General features: G+C 53.4%; 14 non-coding genes across 14 annotated transcripts; all 14 read right to left on the minus strand.

Moving 5' to 3' along the window:
• Positions 1 to 463: 463 nt before the first annotated feature.
• Positions 464 to 582, minus strand: LOC126453670 (5S ribosomal RNA). The gene has a single exon (XR_007584967.1). It is a non-coding gene; the product is annotated as a 5S ribosomal RNA (ribosomal RNA).
• Positions 583 to 1,709: 1,127 nt separating this feature from the next.
• LOC126453682 (5S ribosomal RNA) lies at positions 1,710 to 1,828 on the minus strand. Its single transcript, XR_007584978.1, has one exon. It is a non-coding gene; the product is annotated as a 5S ribosomal RNA (ribosomal RNA).
• A 1,127-nt stretch (positions 1,829 to 2,955) lies between these two features.
• LOC126453695 (5S ribosomal RNA) lies at positions 2,956 to 3,074 on the minus strand. Its single transcript, XR_007584989.1, has one exon. It is a non-coding gene; the product is annotated as a 5S ribosomal RNA (ribosomal RNA).
• A 1,127-nt stretch (positions 3,075 to 4,201) lies between these two features.
• LOC126453702 (5S ribosomal RNA) lies at positions 4,202 to 4,320 on the minus strand. Its single transcript, XR_007584996.1, has one exon. It is a non-coding gene; the product is annotated as a 5S ribosomal RNA (ribosomal RNA).
• Positions 4,321 to 5,448: 1,128 nt separating this feature from the next.
• On the minus strand, positions 5,449 to 5,567 carry LOC126453703 (5S ribosomal RNA). Its single transcript, XR_007584997.1, has one exon. It is a non-coding gene; the product is annotated as a 5S ribosomal RNA (ribosomal RNA).
• Positions 5,568 to 6,694: 1,127 nt separating this feature from the next.
• Positions 6,695 to 6,813, minus strand: LOC126453671 (5S ribosomal RNA). Its single transcript, XR_007584968.1, has one exon. It is a non-coding gene; the product is annotated as a 5S ribosomal RNA (ribosomal RNA).
• Positions 6,814 to 7,940: 1,127 nt separating this feature from the next.
• LOC126453673 (5S ribosomal RNA) lies at positions 7,941 to 8,059 on the minus strand. The gene has a single exon (XR_007584969.1). It is a non-coding gene; the product is annotated as a 5S ribosomal RNA (ribosomal RNA).
• A 1,127-nt stretch (positions 8,060 to 9,186) lies between these two features.
• LOC126453674 (5S ribosomal RNA) lies at positions 9,187 to 9,305 on the minus strand. Its single transcript, XR_007584970.1, has one exon. It is a non-coding gene; the product is annotated as a 5S ribosomal RNA (ribosomal RNA).
• Positions 9,306 to 10,432: 1,127 nt separating this feature from the next.
• Positions 10,433 to 10,551, minus strand: LOC126453675 (5S ribosomal RNA). The gene has a single exon (XR_007584971.1). It is a non-coding gene; the product is annotated as a 5S ribosomal RNA (ribosomal RNA).
• Positions 10,552 to 11,678: 1,127 nt separating this feature from the next.
• On the minus strand, positions 11,679 to 11,797 carry LOC126453676 (5S ribosomal RNA). Its single transcript, XR_007584972.1, has one exon. It is a non-coding gene; the product is annotated as a 5S ribosomal RNA (ribosomal RNA).
• Positions 11,798 to 12,924: 1,127 nt separating this feature from the next.
• On the minus strand, positions 12,925 to 13,043 carry LOC126453677 (5S ribosomal RNA). The gene has a single exon (XR_007584973.1). It is a non-coding gene; the product is annotated as a 5S ribosomal RNA (ribosomal RNA).
• A 1,127-nt stretch (positions 13,044 to 14,170) lies between these two features.
• On the minus strand, positions 14,171 to 14,289 carry LOC126453678 (5S ribosomal RNA). The gene has a single exon (XR_007584974.1). It is a non-coding gene; the product is annotated as a 5S ribosomal RNA (ribosomal RNA).
• Positions 14,290 to 15,416: 1,127 nt separating this feature from the next.
• Positions 15,417 to 15,535, minus strand: LOC126453679 (5S ribosomal RNA). Its single transcript, XR_007584975.1, has one exon. It is a non-coding gene; the product is annotated as a 5S ribosomal RNA (ribosomal RNA).
• Positions 15,536 to 16,662: 1,127 nt separating this feature from the next.
• Positions 16,663 to 16,781, minus strand: LOC126453680 (5S ribosomal RNA). Its single transcript, XR_007584976.1, has one exon. It is a non-coding gene; the product is annotated as a 5S ribosomal RNA (ribosomal RNA).
• Positions 16,782 to 17,169: the final 388 nt, after the last annotated feature.

Raw genomic sequence — 17,169 nt, forward strand, 5'->3', positions numbered from 1 at the left:
TACAAATCTGCAGTCGTACAATGCAACAAAACAATAAGCCCTGACGTATTTCAGAACGTATCTGTCGGTTCGTACTGTTCTGTTATCTCCAGAGACTCTTTGGAAATCTTCCTTGGCACATTCTTCTTCGAGCTGAGGCCATTAATATCGTATCTTATGTTTATTACAGTCGTTTATTTTCAATTTTTTTTTGTTGGAACTTTGCACTGCTACGAAACAGTAGGAGGCCCTGGCTTATTTCAGATCACATCTGTCGATTCGTAGTGTTTCGTTATTGTCAAGGATTTCTTGGCACGTTTAAATTGCTGAAGGAAGCATCTTTGTCACAACGGAAAGGTAGTATGAAAAGAGGGCTGGCAGGGGTAGCGATGCAAAAAGGAGAAAATGTAAGGGATCCAACAGCACCTTTCTTTTTTTATTGGGCTGCCAGGGGTAGCGACATAATAACAAAAAAAAAGAAGGGAGCCAACAGCACCCGGGTTTCCCAGGCGGTCACCCATCCAAGTACTAACCGGGCCCAATGATGCTTAACTTCGGTGATCGGACGAGAACCGGTGCAATCATCATGGTATGGCCGTTGGCACTCATGTAATGTAGGAGCACGGCAGAATACGCGTTCGGCTTCTCTCCCAATACACAAAATGTTAGTTTTCCGCCGCATTTGACGAAAGCACTTCCTTCCGCAACAGCCAGCTCCTCGAGGACGGCGCGGGGGGCGCGCCCGGCGTCCCAGCGGAGCGACGGCCGAATTAGCGGGCGCACCGCCGCGTGTGTGAGACGCACTGCTGCTCGTTGCACGTCCTGTCATTCGCTGGGCGCGTGCAGCCTTCGACACTAGCGGAGGGCGCATCTTGTCCCTGGTGTCCAGCGGAGGGCCTGTGCGGGGTGTGGCAGTGTCGTGCTGGAGGGCGCCACTGGTAGCGATGTGGGCTTCCTCGCCTCGCCTCACACCAGGTGTCTGCGTAGTTCGCAGTGCATTCGCACCATTCCTATCTCTGTCCCCGTCCCGACTTGTCCCGACTTTGCTCGACTGCCGCTCGCTGCCGCTCGGGTCGTGGCCCATATGACAGTACAAGCACGACAAACATCTGCGAGACGGCCGTGGGCCTAACGGGCGTGTCCGAGACGCCGTTTGCGGCGGGTAGGGCAGCGCCGTGCCGTGGAAAGGTGCGAAAACAGGGACGCAGGACACAGGAGGGTCGCCAAAGCATCCATCTCTTCTAGCGACGAAAGAGAAATTTTTGTTTACAAATCTGCAGTCGTACAATGCAACAAAACAATAAGCCCTGACGTATTTCAGAACGTATCTGTCGGTTCGTACTGTTCTGTTATCTCCAGAGACTCTTTGGAAATCTTCCTTGGCACATTCTTCTTCGAGCTGAGGCCATTAATATCGTATCTTATGTTTATTACAGTCGTTTATTTTCAATTTTTTTTTGTTGGAACTTTGCACTGCTACGAAACAGTAGGAGGCCCTGGCTTATTTCAGATCACATCTGTCGATTCGTAGTGTTTCGTTATTGTCAAGGATTTCTTGGCACGTTTAAATTGCTGAAGGAAGCATCTTTGTCACAACGGAAAGGTAGTATGAAAAGAGGGCTGGCAGGGGTAGCGATGCAAAAAGGAGAAAATGTAAGGGATCCAACAGCACCTTTCTTTTTTTATTGGGCTGCCAGGGGTAGCGACATAATAACAAAAAAAAAGAAGGGAGCCAACAGCACCCGGGTTTCCCAGGCGGTCACCCATCCAAGTACTAACCGGGCCCAATGATGCTTAACTTCGGTGATCGGACGAGAACCGGTGCAATCATCATGGTATGGCCGTTGGCACTCATGTAATGTAGGAGCACGGCAGAATACGCGTTCGGCTTCTCTCCCAATACACAAAATGTTAGTTTTCCGCCGCATTTGACGAAAGCACTTCCTTCCGCAACAGCCAGCTCCTCGAGGACGGCGCGGGGGGCGCGCCCGGCGTCCCAGCGGAGCGACGGCCGAATTAGCGGGCGCACCGCCGCGTGTGTGAGACGCACTGCTGCTCGTTGCACGTCCTGTCATTCGCTGGGCGCGTGCAGCCTTCGACACTAGCGGAGGGCGCATCTTGTCCCTGGTGTCCAGCGGAGGGCCTGTGCGGGGTGTGGCAGTGTCGTGCTGGAGGGCGCCACTGGTAGCGATGTGGGCTTCCTCGCCTCGCCTCACACCAGGTGTCTGCGTAGTTCGCAGTGCATTCGCACCATTCCTATCTCTGTCCCCGTCCCGACTTGTCCCGACTTTGCTCGACTGCCGCTCGCTGCCGCTCGGGTCGTGGCCCATATGACAGTACAAGCACGACAAACATCTGCGAGACGGCCGTGGGCCTAACGGGCGTGTCCGAGACGCCGTTTGCGGCGGGTAGGGCAGCGCCGTGCCGTGGAAAGGTGCGAAAACAGGGACGCAGGACACAGGAGGGTCGCCAAAGCATCCATCTCTTCTAGCGACGAAAGAGAAATTTTTGTTTACAAATCTGCAGTCGTACAATGCAACAAAACAATAAGCCCTGACGTATTTCAGAACGTATCTGTCGGTTCGTACTGTTCTGTTATCTCCAGAGACTCTTTGGAAATCTTCCTTGGCACATTCTTCTTCGAGCTGAGGCCATTAATATCGTATCTTATGTTTATTACAGTCGTTTATTTTCAATTTTTTTTTGTTGGAACTTTGCACTGCTACGAAACAGTAGGAGGCCCTGGCTTATTTCAGATCACATCTGTCGATTCGTAGTGTTTCGTTATTGTCAAGGATTTCTTGGCACGTTTAAATTGCTGAAGGAAGCATCTTTGTCACAACGGAAAGGTAGTATGAAAAGAGGGCTGGCAGGGGTAGCGATGCAAAAAGGAGAAAATGTAAGGGATCCAACAGCACCTTTCTTTTTTTATTGGGCTGCCAGGGGTAGCGACATAATAACAAAAAAAAAGAAGGGAGCCAACAGCACCCGGGTTTCCCAGGCGGTCACCCATCCAAGTACTAACCGGGCCCAATGATGCTTAACTTCGGTGATCGGACGAGAACCGGTGCAATCATCATGGTATGGCCGTTGGCACTCATGTAATGTAGGAGCACGGCAGAATACGCGTTCGGCTTCTCTCCCAATACACAAAATGTTAGTTTTCCGCCGCATTTGACGAAAGCACTTCCTTCCGCAACAGCCAGCTCCTCGAGGACGGCGCGGGGGGCGCGCCCGGCGTCCCAGCGGAGCGACGGCCGAATTAGCGGGCGCACCGCCGCGTGTGTGAGACGCACTGCTGCTCGTTGCACGTCCTGTCATTCGCTGGGCGCGTGCAGCCTTCGACACTAGCGGAGGGCGCATCTTGTCCCTGGTGTCCAGCGGAGGGCCTGTGCGGGGTGTGGCAGTGTCGTGCTGGAGGGCGCCACTGGTAGCGATGTGGGCTTCCTCGCCTCGCCTCACACCAGGTGTCTGCGTAGTTCGCAGTGCATTCGCACCATTCCTATCTCTGTCCCCGTCCCGACTTGTCCCGACTTTGCTCGACTGCCGCTCGCTGCCGCTCGGGTCGTGGCCCATATGACAGTACAAGCACGACAAACATCTGCGAGACGGCCGTGGGCCTAACGGGCGTGTCCGAGACGCCGTTTGCGGCGGGTAGGGCAGCGCCGTGCCGTGGAAAGGTGCGAAAACAGGGACGCAGGACACAGGAGGGTCGCCAAAGCATCCATCTCTTCTAGCGACGAAAGAGAAATTTTTGTTTACAAATCTGCAGTCGTACAATGCAACAAAACAATAAGCCCTGACGTATTTCAGAACGTATCTGTCGGTTCGTACTGTTCTGTTATCTCCAGAGACTCTTTGGAAATCTTCCTTGGCACATTCTTCTTCGAGCTGAGGCCATTAATATCGTATCTTATGTTTATTACAGTCGTTTATTTTCAATTTTTTTTTGTTGGAACTTTGCACTGCTACGAAACAGTAGGAGGCCCTGGCTTATTTCAGATCACATCTGTCGATTCGTAGTGTTTCGTTATTGTCAAGGATTTCTTGGCACGTTTAAATTGCTGAAGGAAGCATCTTTGTCACAACGGAAAGGTAGTATGAAAAGAGGGCTGGCAGGGGTAGCGATGCAAAAAGGAGAAAATGTAAGGGATCCAACAGCACCTTTCTTTTTTTATTGGGCTGCCAGGGGTAGCGACATAATAACAAAAAAAAAGAAGGGAGCCAACAGCACCCGGGTTTCCCAGGCGGTCACCCATCCAAGTACTAACCGGGCCCAATGATGCTTAACTTCGGTGATCGGACGAGAACCGGTGCAATCATCATGGTATGGCCGTTGGCACTCATGTAATGTAGGAGCACGGCAGAATACGCGTTCGGCTTCTCTCCCAATACACAAAATGTTAGTTTTCCGCCGCATTTGACGAAAGCACTTCCTTCCGCAACAGCCAGCTCCTCGAGGACGGCGCGGGGGGGCGCGCCCGGCGTCCCAGCGGAGCGACGGCCGAATTAGCGGGCGCACCGCCGCGTGTGTGAGACGCACTGCTGCTCGTTGCACGTCCTGTCATTCGCTGGGCGCGTGCAGCCTTCGACACTAGCGGAGGGCGCATCTTGTCCCTGGTGTCCAGCGGAGGGCCTGTGCGGGGTGTGGCAGTGTCGTGCTGGAGGGCGCCACTGGTAGCGATGTGGGCTTCCTCGCCTCGCCTCACACCAGGTGTCTGCGTAGTTCGCAGTGCATTCGCACCATTCCTATCTCTGTCCCCGTCCCGACTTGTCCCGACTTTGCTCGACTGCCGCTCGCTGCCGCTCGGGTCGTGGCCCATATGACAGTACAAGCACGACAAACATCTGCGAGACGGCCGTGGGCCTAACGGGCGTGTCCGAGACGCCGTTTGCGGCGGGTAGGGCAGCGCCGTGCCGTGGAAAGGTGCGAAAACAGGGACGCAGGACACAGGAGGGTCGCCAAAGCATCCATCTCTTCTAGCGACGAAAGAGAAATTTTTGTTTACAAATCTGCAGTCGTACAATGCAACAAAACAATAAGCCCTGACGTATTTCAGAACGTATCTGTCGGTTCGTACTGTTCTGTTATCTCCAGAGACTCTTTGGAAATCTTCCTTGGCACATTCTTCTTCGAGCTGAGGCCATTAATATCGTATCTTATGTTTATTACAGTCGTTTATTTTCAATTTTTTTTTGTTGGAACTTTGCACTGCTACGAAACAGTAGGAGGCCCTGGCTTATTTCAGATCACATCTGTCGATTCGTAGTGTTTCGTTATTGTCAAGGATTTCTTGGCACGTTTAAATTGCTGAAGGAAGCATCTTTGTCACAACGGAAAGGTAGTATGAAAAGAGGGCTGGCAGGGGTAGCGATGCAAAAAGGAGAAAATGTAAGGGATCCAACAGCACCTTTCTTTTTTTATTGGGCTGCCAGGGGTAGCGACATAATAACAAAAAAAAAGAAGGGAGCCAACAGCACCCGGGTTTCCCAGGCGGTCACCCATCCAAGTACTAACCGGGCCCAATGATGCTTAACTTCGGTGATCGGACGAGAACCGGTGCAATCATCATGGTATGGCCGTTGGCACTCATGTAATGTAGGAGCACGGCAGAATACGCGTTCGGCTTCTCTCCCAATACACAAAATGTTAGTTTTCCGCCGCATTTGACGAAAGCACTTCCTTCCGCAACAGCCAGCTCCTCGAGGACGGCGCGGGGGGCGCGCCCGGCGTCCCAGCGGAGCGACGGCCGAATTAGCGGGCGCACCGCCGCGTGTGTGAGACGCACTGCTGCTCGTTGCACGTCCTGTCATTCGCTGGGCGCGTGCAGCCTTCGACACTAGCGGAGGGCGCATCTTGTCCCTGGTGTCCAGCGGAGGGCCTGTGCGGGGTGTGGCAGTGTCGTGCTGGAGGGCGCCACTGGTAGCGATGTGGGCTTCCTCGCCTCGCCTCACACCAGGTGTCTGCGTAGTTCGCAGTGCATTCGCACCATTCCTATCTCTGTCCCCGTCCCGACTTGTCCCGACTTTGCTCGACTGCCGCTCGCTGCCGCTCGGGTCGTGGCCCATATGACAGTACAAGCACGACAAACATCTGCGAGACGGCCGTGGGCCTAACGGGCGTGTCCGAGACGCCGTTTGCGGCGGGTAGGGCAGCGCCGTGCCGTGGAAAGGTGCGAAAACAGGGACGCAGGACACAGGAGGGTCGCCAAAGCATCCATCTCTTCTAGCGACGAAAGAGAAATTTTTGTTTACAAATCTGCAGTCGTACAATGCAACAAAACAATAAGCCCTGACGTATTTCAGAACGTATCTGTCGGTTCGTACTGTTCTGTTATCTCCAGAGACTCTTTGGAAATCTTCCTTGGCACATTCTTCTTCGAGCTGAGGCCATTAATATCGTATCTTATGTTTATTACAGTCGTTTATTTTCAATTTTTTTTTGTTGGAACTTTGCACTGCTACGAAACAGTAGGAGGCCCTGGCTTATTTCAGATCACATCTGTCGATTCGTAGTGTTTCGTTATTGTCAAGGATTTCTTGGCACGTTTAAATTGCTGAAGGAAGCATCTTTGTCACAACGGAAAGGTAGTATGAAAAGAGGGCTGGCAGGGGTAGCGATGCAAAAAGGAGAAAATGTAAGGGATCCAACAGCACCTTTCTTTTTTTATTGGGCTGCCAGGGGTAGCGACATAATAACAAAAAAAAAGAAGGGAGCCAACAGCACCCGGGTTTCCCAGGCGGTCACCCATCCAAGTACTAACCGGGCCCAATGATGCTTAACTTCGGTGATCGGACGAGAACCGGTGCAATCATCATGGTATGGCCGTTGGCACTCATGTAATGTAGGAGCACGGCAGAATACGCGTTCGGCTTCTCTCCCAATACACAAAATGTTAGTTTTCCGCCGCATTTGACGAAAGCACTTCCTTCCGCAACAGCCAGCTCCTCGAGGACGGCGCGGGGGGCGCGCCCGGCGTCCCAGCGGAGCGACGGCCGAATTAGCGGGCGCACCGCCGCGTGTGTGAGACGCACTGCTGCTCGTTGCACGTCCTGTCATTCGCTGGGCGCGTGCAGCCTTCGACACTAGCGGAGGGCGCATCTTGTCCCTGGTGTCCAGCGGAGGGCCTGTGCGGGGTGTGGCAGTGTCGTGCTGGAGGGCGCCACTGGTAGCGATGTGGGCTTCCTCGCCTCGCCTCACACCAGGTGTCTGCGTAGTTCGCAGTGCATTCGCACCATTCCTATCTCTGTCCCCGTCCCGACTTGTCCCGACTTTGCTCGACTGCCGCTCGCTGCCGCTCGGGTCGTGGCCCATATGACAGTACAAGCACGACAAACATCTGCGAGACGGCCGTGGGCCTAACGGGCGTGTCCGAGACGCCGTTTGCGGCGGGTAGGGCAGCGCCGTGCCGTGGAAAGGTGCGAAAACAGGGACGCAGGACACAGGAGGGTCGCCAAAGCATCCATCTCTTCTAGCGACGAAAGAGAAATTTTTGTTTACAAATCTGCAGTCGTACAATGCAACAAAACAATAAGCCCTGACGTATTTCAGAACGTATCTGTCGGTTCGTACTGTTCTGTTATCTCCAGAGACTCTTTGGAAATCTTCCTTGGCACATTCTTCTTCGAGCTGAGGCCATTAATATCGTATCTTATGTTTATTACAGTCGTTTATTTTCAATTTTTTTTTGTTGGAACTTTGCACTGCTACGAAACAGTAGGAGGCCCTGGCTTATTTCAGATCACATCTGTCGATTCGTAGTGTTTCGTTATTGTCAAGGATTTCTTGGCACGTTTAAATTGCTGAAGGAAGCATCTTTGTCACAACGGAAAGGTAGTATGAAAAGAGGGCTGGCAGGGGTAGCGATGCAAAAAGGAGAAAATGTAAGGGATCCAACAGCACCTTTCTTTTTTTATTGGGCTGCCAGGGGTAGCGACATAATAACAAAAAAAAAGAAGGGAGCCAACAGCACCCGGGTTTCCCAGGCGGTCACCCATCCAAGTACTAACCGGGCCCAATGATGCTTAACTTCGGTGATCGGACGAGAACCGGTGCAATCATCATGGTATGGCCGTTGGCACTCATGTAATGTAGGAGCACGGCAGAATACGCGTTCGGCTTCTCTCCCAATACACAAAATGTTAGTTTTCCGCCGCATTTGACGAAAGCACTTCCTTCCGCAACAGCCAGCTCCTCGAGGACGGCGCGGGGGGCGCGCCCGGCGTCCCAGCGGAGCGACGGCCGAATTAGCGGGCGCACCGCCGCGTGTGTGAGACGCACTGCTGCTCGTTGCACGTCCTGTCATTCGCTGGGCGCGTGCAGCCTTCGACACTAGCGGAGGGCGCATCTTGTCCCTGGTGTCCAGCGGAGGGCCTGTGCGGGGTGTGGCAGTGTCGTGCTGGAGGGCGCCACTGGTAGCGATGTGGGCTTCCTCGCCTCGCCTCACACCAGGTGTCTGCGTAGTTCGCAGTGCATTCGCACCATTCCTATCTCTGTCCCCGTCCCGACTTGTCCCGACTTTGCTCGACTGCCGCTCGCTGCCGCTCGGGTCGTGGCCCATATGACAGTACAAGCACGACAAACATCTGCGAGACGGCCGTGGGCCTAACGGGCGTGTCCGAGACGCCGTTTGCGGCGGGTAGGGCAGCGCCGTGCCGTGGAAAGGTGCGAAAACAGGGACGCAGGACACAGGAGGGTCGCCAAAGCATCCATCTCTTCTAGCGACGAAAGAGAAATTTTTGTTTACAAATCTGCAGTCGTACAATGCAACAAAACAATAAGCCCTGACGTATTTCAGAACGTATCTGTCGGTTCGTACTGTTCTGTTATCTCCAGAGACTCTTTGGAAATCTTCCTTGGCACATTCTTCTTCGAGCTGAGGCCATTAATATCGTATCTTATGTTTATTACAGTCGTTTATTTTCAATTTTTTTTTGTTGGAACTTTGCACTGCTACGAAACAGTAGGAGGCCCTGGCTTATTTCAGATCACATCTGTCGATTCGTAGTGTTTCGTTATTGTCAAGGATTTCTTGGCACGTTTAAATTGCTGAAGGAAGCATCTTTGTCACAACGGAAAGGTAGTATGAAAAGAGGGCTGGCAGGGGTAGCGATGCAAAAAGGAGAAAATGTAAGGGATCCAACAGCACCTTTCTTTTTTTATTGGGCTGCCAGGGGTAGCGACATAATAACAAAAAAAAAGAAGGGAGCCAACAGCACCCGGGTTTCCCAGGCGGTCACCCATCCAAGTACTAACCGGGCCCAATGATGCTTAACTTCGGTGATCGGACGAGAACCGGTGCAATCATCATGGTATGGCCGTTGGCACTCATGTAATGTAGGAGCACGGCAGAATACGCGTTCGGCTTCTCTCCCAATACACAAAATGTTAGTTTTCCGCCGCATTTGACGAAAGCACTTCCTTCCGCAACAGCCAGCTCCTCGAGGACGGCGCGGGGGGCGCGCCCGGCGTCCCAGCGGAGCGACGGCCGAATTAGCGGGCGCACCGCCGCGTGTGTGAGACGCACTGCTGCTCGTTGCACGTCCTGTCATTCGCTGGGCGCGTGCAGCCTTCGACACTAGCGGAGGGCGCATCTTGTCCCTGGTGTCCAGCGGAGGGCCTGTGCGGGGTGTGGCAGTGTCGTGCTGGAGGGCGCCACTGGTAGCGATGTGGGCTTCCTCGCCTCGCCTCACACCAGGTGTCTGCGTAGTTCGCAGTGCATTCGCACCATTCCTATCTCTGTCCCCGTCCCGACTTGTCCCGACTTTGCTCGACTGCCGCTCGCTGCCGCTCGGGTCGTGGCCCATATGACAGTACAAGCACGACAAACATCTGCGAGACGGCCGTGGGCCTAACGGGCGTGTCCGAGACGCCGTTTGCGGCGGGTAGGGCAGCGCCGTGCCGTGGAAAGGTGCGAAAACAGGGACGCAGGACACAGGAGGGTCGCCAAAGCATCCATCTCTTCTAGCGACGAAAGAGAAATTTTTGTTTACAAATCTGCAGTCGTACAATGCAACAAAACAATAAGCCCTGACGTATTTCAGAACGTATCTGTCGGTTCGTACTGTTCTGTTATCTCCAGAGACTCTTTGGAAATCTTCCTTGGCACATTCTTCTTCGAGCTGAGGCCATTAATATCGTATCTTATGTTTATTACAGTCGTTTATTTTCAATTTTTTTTTGTTGGAACTTTGCACTGCTACGAAACAGTAGGAGGCCCTGGCTTATTTCAGATCACATCTGTCGATTCGTAGTGTTTCGTTATTGTCAAGGATTTCTTGGCACGTTTAAATTGCTGAAGGAAGCATCTTTGTCACAACGGAAAGGTAGTATGAAAAGAGGGCTGGCAGGGGTAGCGATGCAAAAAGGAGAAAATGTAAGGGATCCAACAGCACCTTTCTTTTTTTATTGGGCTGCCAGGGGTAGCGACATAATAACAAAAAAAAAGAAGGGAGCCAACAGCACCCGGGTTTCCCAGGCGGTCACCCATCCAAGTACTAACCGGGCCCAATGATGCTTAACTTCGGTGATCGGACGAGAACCGGTGCAATCATCATGGTATGGCCGTTGGCACTCATGTAATGTAGGAGCACGGCAGAATACGCGTTCGGCTTCTCTCCCAATACACAAAATGTTAGTTTTCCGCCGCATTTGACGAAAGCACTTCCTTCCGCAACAGCCAGCTCCTCGAGGACGGCGCGGGGGGCGCGCCCGGCGTCCCAGCGGAGCGACGGCCGAATTAGCGGGCGCACCGCCGCGTGTGTGAGACGCACTGCTGCTCGTTGCACGTCCTGTCATTCGCTGGGCGCGTGCAGCCTTCGACACTAGCGGAGGGCGCATCTTGTCCCTGGTGTCCAGCGGAGGGCCTGTGCGGGGTGTGGCAGTGTCGTGCTGGAGGGCGCCACTGGTAGCGATGTGGGCTTCCTCGCCTCGCCTCACACCAGGTGTCTGCGTAGTTCGCAGTGCATTCGCACCATTCCTATCTCTGTCCCCGTCCCGACTTGTCCCGACTTTGCTCGACTGCCGCTCGCTGCCGCTCGGGTCGTGGCCCATATGACAGTACAAGCACGACAAACATCTGCGAGACGGCCGTGGGCCTAACGGGCGTGTCCGAGACGCCGTTTGCGGCGGGTAGGGCAGCGCCGTGCCGTGGAAAGGTGCGAAAACAGGGACGCAGGACACAGGAGGGTCGCCAAAGCATCCATCTCTTCTAGCGACGAAAGAGAAATTTTTGTTTACAAATCTGCAGTCGTACAATGCAACAAAACAATAAGCCCTGACGTATTTCAGAACGTATCTGTCGGTTCGTACTGTTCTGTTATCTCCAGAGACTCTTTGGAAATCTTCCTTGGCACATTCTTCTTCGAGCTGAGGCCATTAATATCGTATCTTATGTTTATTACAGTCGTTTATTTTCAATTTTTTTTTGTTGGAACTTTGCACTGCTACGAAACAGTAGGAGGCCCTGGCTTATTTCAGATCACATCTGTCGATTCGTAGTGTTTCGTTATTGTCAAGGATTTCTTGGCACGTTTAAATTGCTGAAGGAAGCATCTTTGTCACAACGGAAAGGTAGTATGAAAAGAGGGCTGGCAGGGGTAGCGATGCAAAAAGGAGAAAATGTAAGGGATCCAACAGCACCTTTCTTTTTTTATTGGGCTGCCAGGGGTAGCGACATAATAACAAAAAAAAAGAAGGGAGCCAACAGCACCCGGGTTTCCCAGGCGGTCACCCATCCAAGTACTAACCGGGCCCAATGATGCTTAACTTCGGTGATCGGACGAGAACCGGTGCAATCATCATGGTATGGCCGTTGGCACTCATGTAATGTAGGAGCACGGCAGAATACGCGTTCGGCTTCTCTCCCAATACACAAAATGTTAGTTTTCCGCCGCATTTGACGAAAGCACTTCCTTCCGCAACAGCCAGCTCCTCGAGGACGGCGCGGGGGGCGCGCCCGGCGTCCCAGCGGAGCGACGGCCGAATTAGCGGGCGCACCGCCGCGTGTGTGAGACGCACTGCTGCTCGTTGCACGTCCTGTCATTCGCTGGGCGCGTGCAGCCTTCGACACTAGCGGAGGGCGCATCTTGTCCCTGGTGTCCAGCGGAGGGCCTGTGCGGGGTGTGGCAGTGTCGTGCTGGAGGGCGCCACTGGTAGCGATGTGGGCTTCCTCGCCTCGCCTCACACCAGGTGTCTGCGTAGTTCGCAGTGCATTCGCACCATTCCTATCTCTGTCCCCGTCCCGACTTGTCCCGACTTTGCTCGACTGCCGCTCGCTGCCGCTCGGGTCGTGGCCCATATGACAGTACAAGCACGACAAACATCTGCGAGACGGCCGTGGGCCTAACGGGCGTGTCCGAGACGCCGTTTGCGGCGGGTAGGGCAGCGCCGTGCCGTGGAAAGGTGCGAAAACAGGGACGCAGGACACAGGAGGGTCGCCAAAGCATCCATCTCTTCTAGCGACGAAAGAGAAATTTTTGTTTACAAATCTGCAGTCGTACAATGCAACAAAACAATAAGCCCTGACGTATTTCAGAACGTATCTGTCGGTTCGTACTGTTCTGTTATCTCCAGAGACTCTTTGGAAATCTTCCTTGGCACATTCTTCTTCGAGCTGAGGCCATTAATATCGTATCTTATGTTTATTACAGTCGTTTATTTTCAATTTTTTTTTGTTGGAACTTTGCACTGCTACGAAACAGTAGGAGGCCCTGGCTTATTTCAGATCACATCTGTCGATTCGTAGTGTTTCGTTATTGTCAAGGATTTCTTGGCACGTTTAAATTGCTGAAGGAAGCATCTTTGTCACAACGGAAAGGTAGTATGAAAAGAGGGCTGGCAGGGGTAGCGATGCAAAAAGGAGAAAATGTAAGGGATCCAACAGCACCTTTCTTTTTTTATTGGGCTGCCAGGGGTAGCGACATAATAACAAAAAAAAAGAAGGGAGCCAACAGCACCCGGGTTTCCCAGGCGGTCACCCATCCAAGTACTAACCGGGCCCAATGATGCTTAACTTCGGTGATCGGACGAGAACCGGTGCAATCATCATGGTATGGCCGTTGGCACTCATGTAATGTAGGAGCACGGCAGAATACGCGTTCGGCTTCTCTCCCAATACACAAAATGTTAGTTTTCCGCCGCATTTGACGAAAGCACTTCCTTCCGCAACAGCCAGCTCCTCGAGGACGGCGCGGGGGGCGCGCCCGGCGTCCCAGCGGAGCGACGGCCGAATTAGCGGGCGCACCGCCGCGTGTGTGAGACGCACTGCTGCTCGTTGCACGTCCTGTCATTCGCTGGGCGCGTGCAGCCTTCGACACTAGCGGAGGGCGCATCTTGTCCCTGGTGTCCAGCGGAGGGCCTGTGCGGGGTGTGGCAGTGTCGTGCTGGAGGGCGCCACTGGTAGCGATGTGGGCTTCCTCGCCTCGCCTCACACCAGGTGTCTGCGTAGTTCGCAGTGCATTCGCACCATTCCTATCTCTGTCCCCGTCCCGACTTGTCCCGACTTTGCTCGACTGCCGCTCGCTGCCGCTCGGGTCGTGGCCCATATGACAGTACAAGCACGACAAACATCTGCGAGACGGCCGTGGGCCTAACGGGCGTGTCCGAGACGCCGTTTGCGGCGGGTAGGGCAGCGCCGTGCCGTGGAAAGGTGCGAAAACAGGGACGCAGGACACAGGAGGGTCGCCAAAGCATCCATCTCTTCTAGCGACGAAAGAGAAATTTTTGTTTACAAATCTGCAGTCGTACAATGCAACAAAACAATAAGCCCTGACGTATTTCAGAACGTATCTGTCGGTTCGTACTGTTCTGTTATCTCCAGAGACTCTTTGGAAATCTTCCTTGGCACATTCTTCTTCGAGCTGAGGCCATTAATATCGTATCTTATGTTTATTACAGTCGTTTATTTTCAATTTTTTTTTGTTGGAACTTTGCACTGCTACGAAACAGTAGGAGGCCCTGGCTTATTTCAGATCACATCTGTCGATTCGTAGTGTTTCGTTATTGTCAAGGATTTCTTGGCACGTTTAAATTGCTGAAGGAAGCATCTTTGTCACAACGGAAAGGTAGTATGAAAAGAGGGCTGGCAGGGGTAGCGATGCAAAAAGGAGAAAATGTAAGGGATCCAACAGCACCTTTCTTTTTTTATTGGGCTGCCAGGGGTAGCGACATAATAACAAAAAAAAAGAAGGGAGCCAACAGCACCCGGGTTTCCCAGGCGGTCACCCATCCAAGTACTAACCGGGCCCAATGATGCTTAACTTCGGTGATCGGACGAGAACCGGTGCAATCATCATGGTATGGCCGTTGGCACTCATGTAATGTAGGAGCACGGCAGAATACGCGTTCGGCTTCTCTCCCAATACACAAAATGTTAGTTTTCCGCCGCATTTGACGAAAGCACTTCCTTCCGCAACAGCCAGCTCCTCGAGGACGGCGCGGGGGGCGCGCCCGGCGTCCCAGCGGAGCGACGGCCGAATTAGCGGGCGCACCGCCGCGTGTGTGAGACGCACTGCTGCTCGTTGCACGTCCTGTCATTCGCTGGGCGCGTGCAGCCTTCGACACTAGCGGAGGGCGCATCTTGTCCCTGGTGTCCAGCGGAGGGCCTGTGCGGGGTGTGGCAGTGTCGTGCTGGAGGGCGCCACTGGTAGCGATGTGGGCTTCCTCGCCTCGCCTCACACCAGGTGTCTGCGTAGTTCGCAGTGCATTCGCACCATTCCTATCTCTGTCCCCGTCCCGACTTGTCCCGACTTTGCTCGACTGCCGCTCGCTGCCGCTCGGGTCGTGGCCCATATGACAGTACAAGCACGACAAACATCTGCGAGACGGCCGTGGGCCTAACGGGCGTGTCCGAGACGCCGTTTGCGGCGGGTAGGGCAGCGCCGTGCCGTGGAAAGGTGCGAAAACAGGGACGCAGGACACAGGAGGGTCGCCAAAGCATCCATCTCTTCTAGCGACGAAAGAGAAATTTTTGTTTACAAATCTGCAGTCGTACAATGCAACAAAACAATAAGCCCTGACGTATTTCAGAACGTATCTGTCGGTTCGTACTGTTCTGTTATCTCCAGAGACTCTTTGGAAATCTTCCTTGGCACATTCTTCTTCGAGCTGAGGCCATTAATATCGTATCTTATGTTTATTACAGTCGTTTATTTTCAATTTTTTTTTGTTGGAACTTTGCACTGCTACGAAACAGTAGGAGGCCCTGGCTTATTTCAGATCACATCTGTCGATTCGTAGTGTTTCGTTATTGTCAAGGATTTCTTGGCACGTTTAAATTGCTGAAGGAAGCATCTTTGTCACAACGGAAAGGTAGTATGAAAAGAGGGCTGGCAGGGGTAGCGATGCAAAAAGGAGAAAATGTAAGGGATCCAACAGCACCTTTCTTTTTTTATTGGGCTGCCAGGGGTAGCGACATAATAACAAAAAAAAAGAAGGGAGCCAACAGCACCCGGGTTTCCCAGGCGGTCACCCATCCAAGTACTAACCGGGCCCAATGATGCTTAACTTCGGTGATCGGACGAGAACCGGTGCAATCATCATGGTATGGCCGTTGGCACTCATGTAATGTAGGAGCACGGCAGAATACGCGTTCGGCTTCTCTCCCAATACACAAAATGTTAGTTTTCCGCCGCATTTGACGAAAGCACTTCCTTCCGCAACAGCCAGCTCCTCGAGGACGGCGCGCGGGGGCGCGCCCGGCGTCCCAGCGGAGCGACGGCCGAATTAGCGGGCGCACCGCCGCGTGTGTGAGACGCACTGCTGCTCGTTGCACGTCCTGTCATTCGCTGGGCGCGTGCAGCCTTCGACACTAGCGGAGGGCGCATCTTGTCCCTGGTGTCCAGCGGAGGGCCTGTGCGGGGTGTGGCAGTGTCGTGCTGGAGGGCGCCACTGGTAGCGATGTGGGCTTCCTCGCCTCGCCTCACACCAGGTGTCTGCGTAGTTCGCAGTGCATTCGCACCATTCCTATCTCTGTCCCCGTCCCGACTTGTCCCGACTTTGCTCGACTGCCGCTCGCTGCCGCTCGGGTCGTGGCCCATATGACAGTACAAGCACGACAAACATCTGCGAGACGGCCGTGGGCCTAACGGGCGTGTCCGAGACGCCGTTTGCGGCGGGTAGGGCAGCGCCGTGCCGTGGAAAGGTGCGAAAACAGGGACGCAGGACACAGGAGGGTCGCCAAAGCATCCATCTCTTCTAGCGACGAAAGAGAAATTTTTGTTTACAAATCTGCAGTCGTACAATGCAACAAAACAATAAGCCCTGACGTATTTCAGAACGTTCTGTCGGTTCGTACTGTTCTGTTATCTCCAGAGACTCTTTGGAAATCTTCCTTGGCACATTCTTCTTCGAGCTGAGGCCATTAATATCGTATCTTATGTTTATTACAGTCGTTTATTTTCAATTTTTTTTTGTTGGAACTTTGCACTGCTACGAAACAGTAGGAGGCCCTGGCTTATTTCAGATCACATCTGTCGATTCGTAGTGTTTCGTTATTGTCAAGGATTTCTTGGCACGTTTAAATTGCTGAAGGAAGCATCTTTGTCACAACGGAAAGGTAGTATGAAAAGAGGGCTGGCAGGGGTAGCGATGCAAAAAGGAGAAAATGTAAGGGATCCAACAGCACCTTTCTTTTTTTATTGGGCTGCCAGGGGTAGCGACATAATAACAAAAAAAAAGAAGGGAGCCAACAGCACCCGGGTTTCCCAGGCGGTCACCCATCCAAGTACTAACCGGGCCCAATGATGCTTAACTTCGGTGATCGGACGAGAACCGGTGCAATCATCATGGTATGGCCGTTGGCACTCATGTAATGTAGGAGCACGGCAGAATACGCGTTCGGCTTCTCTCCCAATACACAAAATGTTAGTTTTCCGCCGCATTTGACGAAAGCACTTCCTTCCGCAACAGCCAGCTCCTCGAGGACGGCGCGGGGGGCGCGCCCGGCGTCCCAGCGGAGCGACGGCCGAATTAGCGGGCGCACCGCCGCGTGTGTGAGACGCACTGCTGCTCGTTGCACGTCCTGTCATTCGCTGGGCGCGTGCAGCCTTCGACACTAGCGGAGGGCGCATCTTGTCCCTGGTGTCCAGCGGAGGGCCTGTGCGGGGTGTGGCAGTGTCGTGCTGGAGGGCGCCACTGGTAGCGATGTGGGCTTCCTCGCCTCGCCTCACACCAGGTGTCTGCGTAGTTCG

This window comes from Schistocerca serialis, unplaced genomic scaffold (genome assembly GCF_023864345.2).
Source record: "Schistocerca serialis cubense isolate TAMUIC-IGC-003099 unplaced genomic scaffold, iqSchSeri2.2 HiC_scaffold_955, whole genome shotgun sequence".
Taxonomy (NCBI): domain Eukaryota; kingdom Metazoa; phylum Arthropoda; class Insecta; order Orthoptera; family Acrididae; genus Schistocerca; species Schistocerca serialis.